Source organism: Lathyrus oleraceus, chromosome 6 (genome assembly GCF_024323335.1).
Source record: "Lathyrus oleraceus cultivar Zhongwan6 chromosome 6, CAAS_Psat_ZW6_1.0, whole genome shotgun sequence".
Classification (NCBI taxonomy): domain Eukaryota; kingdom Viridiplantae; phylum Streptophyta; class Magnoliopsida; order Fabales; family Fabaceae; genus Lathyrus; species Lathyrus oleraceus.
The window spans coordinates 427,615,092-427,622,606 of NC_066584.1; the positions used below are offsets into that span (position 1 = coordinate 427,615,092).

Sequence of the window (7,515 nt, forward strand, 5' to 3'; positions counted from 1 at the left end):
ATTGATTTTGATGATGACTTGATCAAATTTATGATTCAATTTAGGTGTGACCTTTATTGTCCCCTTTCTTCTTCATCCCTTTCTTTTTCCTTTGGTCAATTGGATGGATTTGTGTCCATCTTGTTCATGATGTGTTGATTGGTGCTTGATGAACTTTCATCATTTCAAATCAATCTTCTAAGTGATCATGAATCATTTAAGGTACTTTGGATTGATGCATAAATTTGTCCTAAGTGTCATGAAATATGGATTGAAGTAATGAACCATTCTCTTAGCCTTTGTGCTTGATCATCCCCTTTAATTTTCTTTTCTTGTGTGGCATAGTTTTAGGAGGATGATTTACATATCATTTCTCTAGCATGTATTCACACATACATTATTATTAACCGACCTCGGATAGTTGTGATTTCTACATAAGTCCAATTACGATTGCTTAACATAGCGCTAAATTTGTCCCAAAGGCAATGGTATTTTTATAAGTGAGATTATAAGTCTCCTATTCCTCATGGTATTGTGTGAAAATTTTGCTCCTTTTCCATTTGTGAGATCTAGTTGCATACTTGTTGATTTTATCCAAGTTGGAGCCCTTTCATAAATGATGTATAGGTTCATATTTTCATGCTTGTGAGTGGATAGTTAAGTATTCTCCAAAAAGTGACCAAAATATCTTTTCTTCTTTCACTAACATTTACTAACATCTTATTATATTAACTTTATTTTAGTGTCATTTACTTCATGCTTTTATTTCTTGTTATTTACTTTATGCTATTATTTTAGCATCTCATATCATATTTGCTCTTTGTCCATTTGGACCTTTGTTTATGTTTATGCTCTTTTTCCTTTGTCCATTTGGACTTTCATTTTCTTTTAAAATACATTAATAAAGGAAAACCCTTAAAAAGAAACTTGGTTATCTTGATTCATCGACTTGTGGTTACTATTCTTGGCATCATTGTGGAGTTATGGACCTAGAATTAGGATCCTGAACTTTGCTTTGAGACTTGTGATTTGAGACTATGGAATCCATCTAATACCTTTGACTTTGAACTTCTCTGTGAAAACTTGGCTTGGTTACTTTGGCTTCATATGACACATGGATTACTATTTGCTTATTTTGCTTGCTTGAGGCTTAATCCAAAGGAGGGAATTCTTGCTTGACTTATGTCACAAAGCTTGCTATCTCTTGGTTAGATCTTTCTTCTTTAGCTTTTACTTTACTGGTTTAGGATAGTCTCTTCTTCTCCTCCCCCTTCTTTAATTTTCAAAATCTTCTCTCTTTTTAAAAACCTTCTTGTTTTTAACTTGAATCATTTTTCTCATTAAATCTTGACTTTTGTCAAGTGATTTTCAAATCTTTTTCTCAAGATATGCTAATATATCTTAAGTATACTTAGATCAATTTCAAAAGACTAAAAAATGTCTAACTCATTCAAACCATTTTGTGCCCTTTGTGCACTTTTCCTTTCTAACTTTTTCTCAAGGCATTAGACATGAGTCATTTCCATAGTTGAGTTATAATTCTCCTATATCTATAGTATTGATGATAATTCTTTTCCATATGTGCGAGCTAGTGGCATACTTGTTGATCCTTATCCAAGTTGGAGCCCTTCTCATGATTATGCAAAGTTCTCATACTCGTGGGTGATTAGTTGAGTATTCTCCTTAAAATGACAAAATATTTTTTCCCTAAAAATGAATCAAAACAAACTTCCTTTGTTATTTTTACCACGAACTAAGAGGTTTTGATCCTCCATTTCACTTTGTTGGTACATAGGGATGAGACTTTAAAAGTCTTGGCAAACACCAAATCATAATAAAAAAACATTTATTTCCTCATCTCTTAAATCTTTTACAAACAACACCCTTTTCAAACTAAAATGTGCATATTTCCAAAGAGGTTCCCATGGAGTACCATGGATGTTTAGGGTGCTAATACCATCCCTTTGCATAACTAACCCCCAGATCATTGTTCTCCTTTTACTAGTTTTGTTTTAAAACTTCTTTGGGTTTTGTTTATACTTTTTCCTTTTTCCTTCGGAAACAATAAAAGCGTGTTGGCGGCTCTTGCTTTGCAAGTCAAGTTAATCAATAGCTTAATCTCAAAACTTTTACCGCTATAGTGGGCCTTGAGGGCTAAAGGCCCGTTGATGTTCAACTATGGCCAAAGGGGTGCATAAGCATTTTAGGGTGATATGCAGTAAAACAATGCTAAGCCCATTAACTCATGGCCCATCAAAAGCAATGCTATTGAATTGAACACATGGAGAATTAGATTCAGCAAGTCATAATTCACATGCGGATATTGAATCACATGGAATTTAAACTAAAACGTGGAAAATGCACCAATTCAAAATTCTCGTCTCAGGTCACATTCAAATTGAAACCGCCGTGGACCACCGTGCCGGAAATCTCCTCCGACGGCGGTGGCCACTAGAAACAAAAATTGAGCCCCTCATTGGATTTGTCTTCTCACCCACTTCCTAAATCTTCAATCAAATTCTCAAAACTCTAAGCCTATGTCAAAACCATACTAGATTCTACAAGAACCCTAATATCAAATTCTTAAATTAAACCTCACTTTCAAGGAATTAGAGCCCATGGGATTGGGGCTCTGGTTATCCTACTCTCCCTCTACATCCTCATAATAAGGAATTAGTGAAAAGGAGAAGCTTCGAGATTTACCTTGCCGGAGGTGATGAAATTATCAACGCCGGTGAGCTCTTAGGTAAGTCCTGAATCCCTCTCTCTTGCTCTAGCTTCTAATTTCTCTTCCTTCTCTTTGTTCTTCTCTTTTTCCCTTTGAGTGAGTGTTGAGCCGAATCTGAGGTTGAGTGAAGTTGAGTGATGATGATGATGAATGATTGAGAGTGGATGATGAATTGTGTTAATTATGTTTAGGTGAGAGAGTGTGGTGAAGTGTGATAAAGTTATGGGGGTTTTTTTGTGAGATCTTTTGATGTGAAGTTCTAGAGTATTTGTGAGATGAAGATGATTGGAAAATCGTGGCTTAATGATTGATGAATGATAGAGAGTTTGTGATGAAAGTTGATTAAATGTGAGTGAATGAATTGAGAGTGAATGATTCGATCCTTATGAAAATGGTTGATGGATGAATTTATAAGTTGTTAAGATTGGGATTTGTGCAATTATATTATGGAAGTTAGGAAATGGTAGAATCAAAGTTGAGTCAGTTATGATTCTGTTACTGACTTTACTAATCCCAGTCCAGATCCATCTGGCATGAAGTGTTAGTTATGGCATGTGAATAGTTAGGCATGAATTCAATTACGTTATGTTGCATTGGTTTTTTGATGTTGTTATTGATTGATTAATGTTGATGTGCATTGGTTTTGAACATGCCTGCTGTTTTTCTAGCTTGTAAGATCGATGGTTGAGTTGTGCAAGTCAATTACTTGGTCATGGTGCATCAGGTCTTATGTTTGTTAGCATTGACATGTGGTGTACCCTAACTTTGTCTTGCCTTTTATTTTCTTTTTTGATGTGTTGCATTGTATACCACTTACTCTAAGTATTACTATTGGGTCTTGCACCTTTCTAATGATAAGCTAAGTCATCTAGGATGACCATTTGGCATTTGGCCATGGCCATTTAAAGGTTAGACTTTGAGTCTTAAAGTTGTACATAACATGTCCTCATTCTTGTTTGCATTTAGTTGTATCTTAATATTATTTGAAGTTCTCATTTGTATTGCATTGATAAACCATGTTCCAAAGCATGAGCTATTGCATTATAAATAGGATTAAATGCATGTTATGTCATGTCCTACAATAACTTCGATTACAAGTTTTTGTTTATTTTAATTTTAGTCAAGAAGGGGTTACATTCTTAGCCATAAGGTTAATCCATGTTTAATTTTGATCTTTAAGAAAGAGAGCTTGGATCTTACATTTTTAACCATATGGGAAATGGACCTTGAGGTGGGGAGGTATGGATTTGGATACTCTTTAAATCAAGCTTATTAAAAGTCGTATGCGGAAGTTTTTCAAATGCATTGTTGAAATTACAAGGCGCTTGGAGTATTAGAAAAACAAGACTAAGTGAAGCAAGAATCTTATTGTTATTACTAAGAAAAAACAAACAAGCTATATTTGCTTTCAAAAAATACAAGAGTATTCTTTTACGCGCCAACGTTACATAAGGCCAATGTTGAATCTTGCGAAAATTACAAAGGTTGTTAAAACGCTTAACATGGTTATTTACAGATCAAAAATCCTAAATGTTACGAATGGAAGGCCTAAAATAAGTCAATTAGTAAAATAGAGGGCCTATGCTATGGTTGCTCAAGTATCCATAGATTGGATCTTGTTCTTGCGTCCCTCATTGAGCAAATGGCACAACTCCTTGTTCTTCAATTCGTGCCTACAAAAAGAACACCCAAAATTGATATTAATAATGCAGCAACAAATGGTTCATGAGCACACATTCAATTTCAACAAATCAATAAGAAGTGATTCAACCAATTCATAACCATTCCCTAATTCTGAATAAATACATTTCAAGATGCAGAAATAACTAAAGGCTGAACCATAGATAGGACCACATAAATTAGAAGAAAAATTGAGAAGCACAAGCCATCAAACATAAACAATGTACCACAACATCACCCAACCTGAAAAGCTACCAAATGGGACCCTCTCAACATTCGATTACACACGCCATACATATTGCAGTAAGGGAATATTGTTACCATGACCGTTGCATAATAAAATTAGCAGTAACTGTGATACATACATACATACATAATAGGTAATTATAGGACAACAACATTTCAATTACAACTCAACATCAAATTTCATGTAATTCTCTCACACGCACAAATGAATCCCACAAAATCATTTATACCAGCTCCTTCGCCATGTGATTTTGAATGAAACCCTCATGTTGATTTACTTAAATTTATGCTGATTGGACCCTAATTTGAAAATCAGGGTTTCTTCTTTGTTGATCTTTTTTTTTTGAAATCTGGTTTCGTTTAGTGTTTTTGAGGTAGGTTTTGTCTTGAGGGGTGTTTCTTTTCATGGTTTCTTGTTGTGAACTTTGTTAAGGTTTGATCTGGTCGTTTGGAGGAGATTTAGGTGAAGGTGAGGCCGAATTCGAAATCCTTGGCCAAAAAGAGGAGGGGTTGATGTTTGGAGTTTTGGGTTTTAAGGTGGTAGTCTGCTGGAGAAGCAGGTGGCGTCGCCGCCTGTGGCCGGTAACCACCATCTTCTTCGGTGAGGGTTGATCAGAGAAGACATTTAGCCTTGTAGAGCGTATGATGCTCTGAAGTGAAGAAAGAGAAATGAGTTCAGCAAATGAACTCATTCTCCTTGAGCCATGTTTAAATACCTTGGTCTCTCTCCATGCATTCAGGCCAAGTGGCCTTCCCTGGCTTGGCCACACGTGGTTGACTGAGGAGTCAACTAGGGGATCCCATGTGGATCCCCCACTATATGATGGTGTATCCTTTTTGTTTCCCCCCTTCATATCGTTTGATCAAGTTAGATCTATGGATCTGACGGTCAAATTTGTTTTTAGTTAAGTCAATCAAGTTAACTGAGAGAGTAGGGGACTCTCTTTTGGGTGTGGGCCTCCAGTTAGGCATGAAGCTCATTTTTGGCTCCTTGCACCCCCTGTTATTGCTTGATGCACCCTTTGGGCTTTGTTTTTTTCTAAAAAGGGCACAATTTTGCTTTTCATTGTTATTTTATTTTATCTTTTTAATTTCTTTTTTTCTTTCTTGTAAAAAATCAATGCTTATATAATTTTGGTTAGATAATTTGATATTATTAATTAATATTGTTATTATTTTTATCATCATTTTTTTATCAAGTATAATTTGGTTAATTATTCATTTATTTTTGTGGGATTTGTTGGATTTATTATCTTGTGTTTGATTTATCTATTCACTTGTGTGATTTCTCATTTCATATAAACCATATGGTGTGTTTTATTTTTATGATGATGTCCAATTGTTAATCACTCTGAGCATTATAATCACGTTAAACCATTTAACAGTAAAAAAATTCTTGATTCAATATCGAGCCCATTTTTAAACACCTTTGTAAGTCGATTGCTTTTAGCATTTCCATCAACCTCACATAGCTTACTCTTGGGCTTTCTTACAATGAGACCTATTGGATTTTAATTAATTAATTAGACGATTGACTCACCAAATATACCCTTAAGTCATCCACAAGCGTAAATTCAAAACCTCGATTCAACATTAAGTATTTTATTAAATCAAAACTAAAACACTCTAATTATACTTGAACGTTATTTAGAAATGAAAAGGGGGATGTTTTTGAGCATTCGACTGATCTCCTCATCTGTTTGGGTACGAGTTCCATTACTCGATTAGTCAAACAATTACCATTTCTCTTAAAAACTTCTAAAACTATTAAATCAAATCATTTTCATAATAAACTCAATGAAACAGGAGATGGTCTAGAGCCTTTGATTCCTCTCATCTAATAATTGGATATGAGTTGCCTTACTCAATCATTCAAGTAATTGTCGTTTATCTAAAAAATATCAACCATACGCAAACCCACTTTCATAACAAATTAGATGAAAAAGGGGCTGATATCGAGCCTTTGATTCCTCTCCTTGAATACTTGGATACGATTTGTCTTACTCGGCCATTTGAGAATTCGTCATCCATTTAAAATACCTTCACTATATCAAATCCTTTCGCAACTAAGGATGAAAAGGGAGATGGTATGGAGCCTTCGATTCCTATCCTCGATTATTTGGATACGAGTTGCCTTACTCGACCATCCGAGTAATCATCATTCAAATAAAACTTCCAATATATTAACTCAAATTCTCACACCCGTGCGATCGAAAACCTTTTCAGAAAGAACATTGTTTAATCCTTCTAATGCGTATAACAAACTAGTGCTTAAGCCTCCGTCGAGAGTATACAAGCCAATGTTTAGACTTTATAACATGATCTAAATAGTTATTCATTAAAAACACCAACAAAGCATAGTTTCCCGAACTACGAATGCTCTTATTTCCTTATATCACTATAAGGATACGTATGCACGACATTGTTAGATCTTGGCGAGCACACTAATAAAAAAGCTCCCATTTTCCCCCTTTTTAGGTTTCCATTTTTTTCTATTTTTAATCCTTTATTCATTCAAAGAAAACAAATAACATTTAGCTAATACTCAAACCACAAATTAGACGAAAAGGTTCCCGTTGATTACAACGGACGTGAGGGGTGCTAATATTTTTCCCAGGCGTAATCGACTTCCGAACCCGAATATGGTTGTGATGACCATTATTCTATTTTTAAAGGTTTTATCAATATTTTCCTATTCTTTCATTGGAATAAATAAAGTTTGGTGGCGACTCTGTTTTGTAGAGGTGTACTCGTTACTTTATGATTTATTGATTAAACCAAAAGCAAAGTATACAAAGAATCGAGTCGCCACCGCACTTTTATTTATCCAAAGGAATGGCTAAAAAGCGAACAAAAGCCTAAGAAGTTTTACACATAGAAAA

At 34.8% G+C, this 7,515-nt stretch overlaps 1 long non-coding RNA gene across 1 annotated transcript; it reads left to right on the forward strand.

Annotated features, from left to right (window-relative positions):
• Positions 1–2,291: 2,291 nt before the first annotated feature.
• Positions 2,292–3,779, forward strand: LOC127097651 (uncharacterized). The gene is made up of 2 exons (XR_007793127.1): positions 2,292–2,725; positions 3,376–3,779. It is a non-coding gene; the product is annotated as an uncharacterized LOC127097651 (long non-coding RNA).
• The last annotated feature ends 3,736 nt before the right edge of the window (positions 3,780–7,515 follow it).